The sequence below is a fragment of the Cetorhinus maximus genome, chromosome 15 (assembly GCF_964194155.1).
Source record: "Cetorhinus maximus chromosome 15, sCetMax3.hap1.1, whole genome shotgun sequence".
Taxonomy (NCBI): Eukaryota; Metazoa; Chordata; class Chondrichthyes; order Lamniformes; family Cetorhinidae; genus Cetorhinus; species Cetorhinus maximus.
In genome coordinates, this window is record NC_135893.1 from 84,562,040 (window position 1) to 84,571,602 (window position 9,563).

The following is a 9,563-nucleotide window of genomic DNA, read 5'->3' on the forward strand; positions in this document are numbered from 1 at the left end:
AAAAATCAAGAACTTGTACATTAACCCCAGCCAAAGAGCATCCTCATTTTGGTATCTATGAGCTAAACTCCCAGTTTTGCCAAAATGTGGGCAACTCTACATTCTTTGTCTCAACTGATAGCATCTTGATTAAGTTGTTACAACAATTTTCACGAAGGATCCCTTGAAGCCAGCTGCTTCTGGACCTGGATTCCTTGGTAAAAGACCAGACTGTTAATTCACTGCACTGCCATTTTCAATACCAAACGTCACCGATCATCAAACAGCGATGCAAATGATGCTCTTCATCCTCTTCTTGTTAATCTCCACCTCATGCCCTAATCTCTGTCAATGACATGACTATGCAGAACCAACCTAGACTATTTGCGTTCCATAATCCCGAATTCTGCCTAGAAACAGTATCATTCTGCTTTTGAAAAATGATCTGCCTTTCAGACATGGGTCACAGCTTTACAGAAGAGAAAACAAGATATAGCCTTGGCATTGTCACTTCCTGACAAAAGCAGAATCAGCAGCAAATTGGATAGTGATGAAGGTTTGGGTATTCTATTAAGTTTCATGGATAAAAATTTATAAGAAAGATGATGTATTAAACGCCTATAAGGCATGGCCAGACTTTGATAGATTTAAAAAGAAAGACAATAGACATAGTCAGACTTTGATAGATTTAGAAAGATAAGACAGCTATTCCAAAGAGGAATATATCATGGAATTTAACTGACTATATACAAGATTGTGGAAATTCTTGGCTCAGTGCTTGCTTTCAATTTGTTGGATTATGCTAAAGTGTTACACATGGATAGGCTCCTGGTCTTAACTGGGGTTAGATTCTCAAAGAGACATTCTTTTTGGATCAGATGTCTAAGGATTTTTTTAAAAGTCCTGGGAAAGCAGTCATTTCCAATAGCCTTCATGGCACAAATGGGGGTGTCACAAACGATGGAGGATTCAATGCTTGTGGCATTTCAAAACCATTTGCGGTATCAACACAACAGAAGAATCTCAGACAAAAGAAACGAGGATGGAGCTCTTTTTGGCAGATTACTGGAATGGAGTAATAGAAGAATGAACTCCAGGGATGTCTGGGGAATTATTAATAGGTGTTTCAGATGTGATTTGAAAAATTATTATGCGGTGAATTGTCCAAATCGGAACAACAGGGTTTTCAAAGTGGCATACAACTCAAGGGCAAGATGACGATATTTATCAGTGAGGGAATTGTACTGATCACAAGAAGCTTCAGTCTTGCAATGTGAGTACTGGCCATGGATTCATTTAATTGTGCCATGTTGGACAGTGGTTGCACATCCACAGTATGTGGAACAGATTGATCCTTACTACTGGGTGAATCTAAACAGCATTTCACCCAAAGTAAGTCAATGAATCTGAAAGTTTTACTTGTTTCAGATTTGGGTATAACAACACTTTAGGGTCACTGAAAAGAGTGGTAATACCATGCAGAATAGCTGGGTAAGCCAATTTATTAGTACAGATGTAGTATATAGTGAGGTGCTGCTGAACAAGCTATCCACGGAAAGGCACAAATGAAATTGGACATGTAACATGATAGATCAATTGTCTTTAGAAAGTCAGTAGAATCAGGACATTATTGCATCCCTTTAACAAAACCTAGCATCTCTAATCAGAATGTTAAAGAAGTGTTACTAGTATCAAGTGATAGGAATTTGGAAGAAAAAAAGCAAATTGTCTTAAAGCTACATTTGCAATTTGCTCTCCCTCTTGTCACAGATTAAAAATCCTACTAAAGAATGCAGGATAGCTGATGATGAGTACACAGTTTATTGAAGAGATTAGTGAAAAACGTGATGCATACAAAGTATTGAAGGACACCATCATGGCCTATTGTTTGTCTCCCATTAGCATGAGACTTTAATGAATTAGTAGCTATGGATTTAAAAAAGTGTAGGACAAGGATGTAAAATGAAAATGTTTCTATTTCGTAGACAGAATCTTGTTGCCATGTCTTTCTACAGTAATACAAAAATTGTAATAGGCAAAATTCTAAACCAAAAGTGGTTGAAATCGTGGAAAAGTGGATTGGAACCAGACAGGGGGCACCAACAAAATTCATGACTGACCATGCATAGAAATTTGCTAACTACAAATTTAAGAGGAGATGTGTGAAAAGATTAACATTCTAGTGATGAACACTGCAACTGAAAGTCCCTTCAGCGTGGGCCTTGAGAAAGAAATCACGCAGTGATTGAGATGCTCCATAGGATCTTGGATGGACCAACCAACCAAACTGTAAGCTAACATCTGCCCTGGCAGGGACAGTCCATGAGAAGAATTCGCTTCAAATGGCAAGGGACCAAAGGCTGTGTCAGTTGGTCTAAGGGAGAAGTCCAAAAATACCTTCTGTAATGCGTAATCATCCCATGGCCTTGGAAGGGATTCCTATTAGTTCCATCTTTTTCTGTGCACTTGAACACCCTACATGCATTCATCAAGGCGGAGGTCTGAGAAAATTTGGCAACCCTGAAGGTATTGCATAAGAATGTCAGAGTTAAACTTTAACCCTGGGGATTTAGTATACTATAAAAGAAAGCATAAAAGCGGAAAAGTCTGGGTAAAGTGATAGGGTGTGATGGGAAGATTGAAATTCTCCAACATGGTCATCAAAACCAATAGGGTACATTTAATTGAGATTATCATAAACGTGCAGAATCTGAGCAATTAGGTGATGAGGCACCCTTCACTCATGTTTGGCAGTTAAGAGGAGTAGAATACAGTAGATAAGGGGCTGGATGACGATAAGCAAAGTGATAACTATGCACAGGATAGGGCTATTTTATTCAAAGGACAACTGCAAAAAGTTGGTACAAGGGTAACACACATACCAGAAGGGTCCAGTGAATGGAGGGATATGACCATTGTAGGGAGAGCAGAGAAAGCCACTGGCAAAATCAAGCATTGGCTAAATGTTCAAGATAATGGACAACAGGTAAGCTTTATGGATAGCAAAATGAGGTGAAAATGTGGAAAGCTAGAAAATGCAGTGCGAGTTCCCATAGTAGACCCAAAAGTGACTCTGGCCCTAAGGTCACGTATTGGCAACAGAACCTCTGATCATGTGAGGGAGAGGTCATGTCGCAGTAGTCTGAAACGAAATAGGAGACAAGTAGAGGCTGTAGTTTCTACAGAACAAGGATTATAGGCCAAACTAGGAATGCCACTAGAAGTAGAAGCCCATGTGATCGGGTAGTTTTGGTGGCTACAAACAAATTGGAACATAAATCGACAAGAGATGCAAAACAAAGAGTTGGATAGTTGGAAAAAATTTGGTGTGTACACTGAAGTGCCAGATAGGGGACAACCAGCCTTCTCACATTGGTGGATATATTTGGTAAAAGTACTTCCTGATGGGACATATAAAGCTAAAGCGAGACAAGTAACTTGGAGTTTCAAAGACAGACTTGGTGATCAAGATGTTAGAGTGGAATCCCCCACTGCAGGAAAAGTGATCTTGAAGATTTTCTTAGCTCTCCTGGCTACATATTCTTGGGAACATAGGTCGAACTTAAAAGCTGAAGGGTGAAAAATTAAGAGCAGTGTTTTGAAGCCACCTAAAGAAGCAGGTGAAGTAGAAGAGAAGCTGTGGAAATTAAACAAATGTGTTTATGGATTGAATGAGGGAATGGTATTTCTGTTAGATAAGTCGGTCTTGCTGAAAGTAGGCTGTATTAAGCTGAATGCAGGCCCAGTAATACTATACTAGTATCTCAAAGAGAAACTCAAAAGCATCTTTATGATGCACATCAATGATTTTTTTTAAATCATTGGGAAAGTTCTGCAGAATTTGAACAATTTATGATAGATAAGATAAAAAGGGATTTTAGGATTGGAAGTCAGGCTTCCAATTAGGGACCTTTAACGTCCAACCCTTTATATTTAATCAAAGTCAGGAGTAACCTTGAATCAACAGTTATACCAAGAAACTGTTAATCATATCCCGATAAATCAGACCAGGTCCTCACAGAAAAATTATCTTGTATTCAAAGAAGAAATACAGCAGTTAAGAAGCTTGATTGGACAGTTAAACTGGCTATGCAGTCAGATTGAACTGGACTATCCATATAGATACTGTGGCTACAAGGACAGGTCAGAGGCTAGGAATCGTGCGAAGAGTAACTCACCTCCCGACTCCCCAAAGCCTGTCCACCATCTACAAGGCACAAGTCAGGAATGTAATGGAATATTCCCCACTTGCCTGGATGAGTGCAACTCCCACAACACTCAAGAAGCTTGACACCGTCCAGGACAAAGCAGCCCGCTTGATTGGCACCACATCCACAAACATTCACTCTCTCCACCCCCGGCACTCAGTAGCAGCAGTGTGTACCATCTACAAGGCACACTGCAGAAACTCACCAAGGCTCCTTCGGTAGCACCTTCCAAACCCACAATCACTACCATCTAGAAGGACAAGGGCAGCAGATAGATGGGAACACCACCACTTGGAAGTTCCCCTCCAAGCCACACACTATCCTGACTTGGAAATAAAACACCGTTCCTTCACTGTTGCTGACTCAAAATCCTGGAACTCCCTCCCTAACAGCACTGCGGGTGTATATACACCACAGGGACTGCAGCTGTTCAAGCAGGCAGCTCATCACGACCTTCTCAAGGGCAACTAGGGATGGGTAATAAATGCTGGCCCAGCCAATGAAGTCCACATCCCGTAAATGAATAAAAAAATAAAAAGACCCAATACTAGTTTAGAACTATGATGAAACATGATACAGTAGAAGTTTTGAGGGCAAATAAACATTACATAAATTAAATTGAGAAATGCGCACTCTGTTTCCAGCCTTGAGTGACCCCAAAAGATATGAAGTTAGACCTTCATAACGATGGCTCAACTTCTGGATGGATATCAGAGTGTGGCTGAGTTTATCATATTCTTGCTGCGAAAATTGGAAAGTGTTGTCCTTGACCTGAGAAGCCAAGACCATAAAAAGGGTCATTAAAAGTACCCTAGGTGCAGCAACACTGGCATTAGTAGAAGCAATAGATATGGGATTGTACTTATCTAACATTCTGAAGGAAATCCTATACAAGGGGCATTCTGAGAAAAGTTTGCCCATTGAATGTCATGTGCTCTTTGCGATAATGTTCATTCAACAAAGTGTCACTGAGAATAGGTTGAGGATTGACCTTGCTAGTATAAAGGAAATGCTGGAGAGAAAAGAGACCTCTAAAGTAAAATGAGTTGACGCCAATCACCGACTATCAGCCTGTTTTACAAAGAGAAATGATTGTTGCAATTAATTTTTGGAGGTCCTAGAAGAGGGACATCTTGTTGTGATGAGTTGTAAGAAATATGGAAAACCATTTTTTTTCTTTAATTGTTTTATAATTAAGCATGTCAAAAGTTTTTTTTCAAAGGGGAAGGGGAAACTCTTTCGAGTTATCAACAGTCACAGATTGCAACTCTTTCGAGTACAATCACAGTTCTTGGTTTCCGGGAGTGGGACATGAACCCACAACCCTCTGATTCAAAGGCGAGGGTGCTATGAACTGAGCCACAGCTGACACCTCTCAAAGGGGAAGGGGAAGCCATTAACGGTTGATTCTGTTGTTAAAGATACACAGGTGATGGGCATTGTTTGATTAAAGACTGAGAGCACTTAATAAAGCAGATAGGCTGGGACACTGCATTGGTAGCTGAGGAAGAGATCTGTAATGCTGCATCTGGTGCATAAACCTAATAACAAGGAAAAAGATCTGTGTCTTGTTTTGTATTTCACCAGATGGATCTAAATAACATTGTTTTTAAACCACTGCAGTCCATAAGGTGTAAGTACATACACAGTGCTGTAACGGAGGGAGTCCCAGGACTTTGACCAAGCAGTGAAGGAATGGCAATTATAGTTCCAAGTCAGGATGATGTGTTGCTTGGAGGGGAATTTGCAGATAGTGGTGTTCCTATGTGTCTTCTGCCCTTGTCCTTCTAGATGGTTGCAGGTTTGGAAGGTGCTGTTTAAGAAGCCTTGGTGAATTGCTGCTGTGCATCTTGTAGATGGTAAACACTGCTACCACTGTGCAACAGTAGTGAAGGGAGTGTATGTTTAAGGTGATGGATGGGGCCAAACAAGTGAGCTACTTTGTTCTGGGTGGTGTCAAGCTTCTTGAGTTTTGTCTGAGCTTCACTCATCCAAGCAAGTGACTTGTGCCTTGTAGATGGTGGAAAGGTTTTGCTAAATCAGCCTCTGACCTACCCTTCTAGCCACAGTATTTATATGGCTGCTCCAGTTAAAATTCTGGTCAATGGTAACGGCCAGGATGTTGATAGTGGGGGATTTGGTGGTGGTAATGCTGTTGAATGCTATGGGGAGATTGTTAGATTCTCTCTTGTTGGAGTCGGTCATTGCCTGGCACAAATATTACTTGCCACTTATCAGCCCTAGTCTGAACATTGTCCAGGTCTTACTGCATATGGGCAAGGACTGCTTCAGTATCTGGAGGTGTCACAAATGGTACTGAACACTGAAATCATTAGCAAACACTCCTACTTCTGATCTTATGAATGAGTGAAGGTCTTTGAAGCAGCTGAAGATGGTTGGGCCTAGGACACTACCTTAAGAAACTCCTGCAGCCACATGATGAATTTGAGAGTATTTGCTTCCAAAACCACAAACCTCTTTATCTGTGCTAGATACAACTCCAGCCAGTGGAGAAATTTCACCCTGATTCCAATTGACTTTTATTTTACTGGGGTTCCTTGGATGTCATATCTGTTGAATGATGTCAAAGGCAGTCACTCTTGCCTCACTTCTTCAATTCAGCTCTTTGTCTATTTGGATCAAGGCTGGAAGAATGAGGTCTGGAGCTGAGTGGTTCTGGTGAAACCAAACTGAGTATCAGTGACGACTACATTTTCTACATGACAAATAACACAGGACAGGTTTACATCATGGGAGATCATCTGAGTCCCCTGATTAGATTACACCCTTGCAATTCAATTGGCGATTCATTCGCCTACATTTATCCAGACTGATTTTTCTCATGGTTCAGTCCCCCACTGCCAGCATATTGTTAACTTCATTGTTTTCAAATTCCCTAAATTTAGAATAATCCCAGCAGATTGACACCTCTATTCAAGAAAGGAGGGAAGCAGAAAGCAGGAAACTATAGACCGGTTATCCTGACATCTGTCATAGGGAAAATGCTAGAATCCATTATGAAGAAGGTAACAGCAGGACATTTAGAAAATCATCATACAATCAGGCATGGTTTTGTGAAAGGGAAATTTGTGTTTAACTAATTTATTAGCATTCTTTGAGGAAGTAACAAGCAAGGTGTATAAAGGGGGACCTGTAGATGTGGGTGCACGTGGATTTCCAAAAGGCATTTGATAAGGTGCCTCATCAAAAGTTATTTCACAAAATAAGAGTTCATGTTACAGGGAGTAATATGCTAACTTGGATAAAGGATTGGTTAGCTAACAGGAAACATCCGGGATAAATGGGTCATTTCAGGTTGGCAAGCTGTAACTAGTGGAGTGCCACAGGGATCAGTGCTAGGGCCTCAATTATTTACAATCTATACCAATCACTTGGATGAAGGGGCCGAATGTATGGTAGCTAAGTTTGCTGATGACACAAAGATAGGTAGGACTGTAAGTTGTCAAGAGGACAGTGAGTAGGCAAAAATTTGGCAGATGGAGTATGATGTGGAAAAATATGAACTTGCCCACTTTGGCAGGAAGAATAGAAAAGCAGTTTATGATTTGAATGGAGAGGGACTACAGAGCTCTACAATACAGAGGGATCTGGATGTACTGGTACATGATTTACAAAAAGACTGGCATGGAGGTGCATCAAGTAATTAGGAAGGCAGATGGAACGTTGGTGTTATATTATAAGAGGAATTAAGTATAAAAATAAGGAAGTCTTGCTACAGCTGTACAAGGTGTTGGTGAGACCGCATCTGGAGTACTGTGTACAATTTTGGTCTTAAAAGAAAAAGTTGACCAGGTTGGGCCTATAACAATTGGAGTTTAATAGAATGAGAGGTGATCTTACTGAAACATATAAGATGCTGAGGGGACTTGATAGGGTGGATGCTGAGAGGATGTTTTCCTTTGTGGGGGAGTCTAGAACAAGGCGGCACAGTTTTAAAGTAAGAGGTCTCCTTTGTAAAACAGAGATGAGAATTTTGTTTTCTCTGAGGGTCATTAGTCTGTGGAACACTCTTCCCCAGAAAGCAGTGGCGCTGGGTCATTGAACATAAGGTGGTGTTAGATGGGTTTTTGATCAGCAAGGTAGGCAAGGATTATCAGGGGGCAGAGTGACGAGTGTAGTTGAGGCCACAATCAGATCAACTATCTTACCAAATGGCAGAGCAGGCTTGGGGGGCCTGAATGGCCTACTCCTCATTCTTGTCCCATAGCTTCTTCATTCTCTGTGCTCTTATTGTTTTATTTAATTGTCAATCATTTCTCTATACTGTACATAAGTCAATCCTGTAGTGTAATTATGTGCTAACTACATCACAGCCCCAAGACTATCAATTTTCATTCAATATACTTATGCTTTTTGGGAAAGCTTTTGGTAATCTGACCCAATATCTCCTTCTATGGCTTGGTATCTAACAATACTTTATGAAGCACCTTGCTGTTGTTATCACGAAGGGACAGAGAGGGAAACAGGCACAAAGAAACAGACAAAGAGTTAGAAAGAGAAACCGAGAGACAGAAAGTGAGATGGGGGAAGGAAGCAGAACGGTTGGGTGGCGCTGACCTCATCAGTCTCCGGCAGGCTTTAGGACCGCTCGCTGTGCTGAACCATCACCAGGCGCTAAACTACTAATTGGTTACTGACCTGTTTAATCCTTACCCGGCAGCGAGGGAAAAGTGAGAGTCCGTCACGTGTAGATTATCAGCAGGAGTGGTCTCGAACTCAGTCTCAAACAGAGCTGGGCGTTGGGTTGCTGCCGGTGACCGGATTCTTTGCCCCTGAGAGCGGGAGCAAGGAGCGAAAGAAGCCGCTCAGGCATCGGCTGCGGACTACAACTCCCAGCATATCCCGCGGCAGCCGGTACCGTAGCCCCGCAGGCAAGGAGGCCGCAGTGCCTCACGGGAAATGTAGTGCCTGCCTCAACAGTCCAAACAATACCGGAGCTGATAATGTAAAAAAGAAAAAAATACTCATAAATAGTTACCGTATTTTGGAATCTGTCGCTGGAGATTTATGCCACGTCAGTCAGCGAAAGAAAAACGTAGATTTTTTCAAATGTGGAAAATCCGTTCCTTTCAAATTGCAGGAACCGGAATCCGCCGAACGGCTACGCATGCGCAAGTTCTGGTGGCACGCTTCCAAACAGGATTCTCCAAGGTGATTGGACAATCCAGTTATCGTCATCGTTGGTCATGAGCCAAACTGCTAACATGATTGGTTATAGGCTACCCGGTGGTAGCCAATAGAGGCGACTCCGATTCCATCATATCCAACACTCTTTGAAGGTGATGATATTGTTCACAAAGAGCTAGGAACTAATTGTTGTGTAAATATATATCGTGCGTGCCACATTCCCACTGT

The 9,563-nt window shown here is 41.5% G+C and overlaps 1 protein-coding gene across 2 annotated transcripts in view; it reads right to left on the bottom strand.

Moving 5' to 3' along the window:
• capn15 (calpain 15) overlaps nucleotides 1-9,293 on the bottom strand; it is a 288,702-nt gene extending 279,409 nt beyond the window's left edge. Inside the window, exon 1 of one of the 2 annotated variants that reach the window (XM_078558791.1) lies at nucleotides 9,187-9,293. The gene's annotated coding sequence lies outside the window, so the exon portion shown is untranslated. Of the gene's footprint in view, nucleotides 1-8,846; nucleotides 9,022-9,186 lie in introns of those variants that run through there. The other variant, XM_078558790.1, reaches the window with a different exon arrangement.
• Between the last annotated feature and the right edge of the window lie 270 nt (nucleotides 9,294-9,563).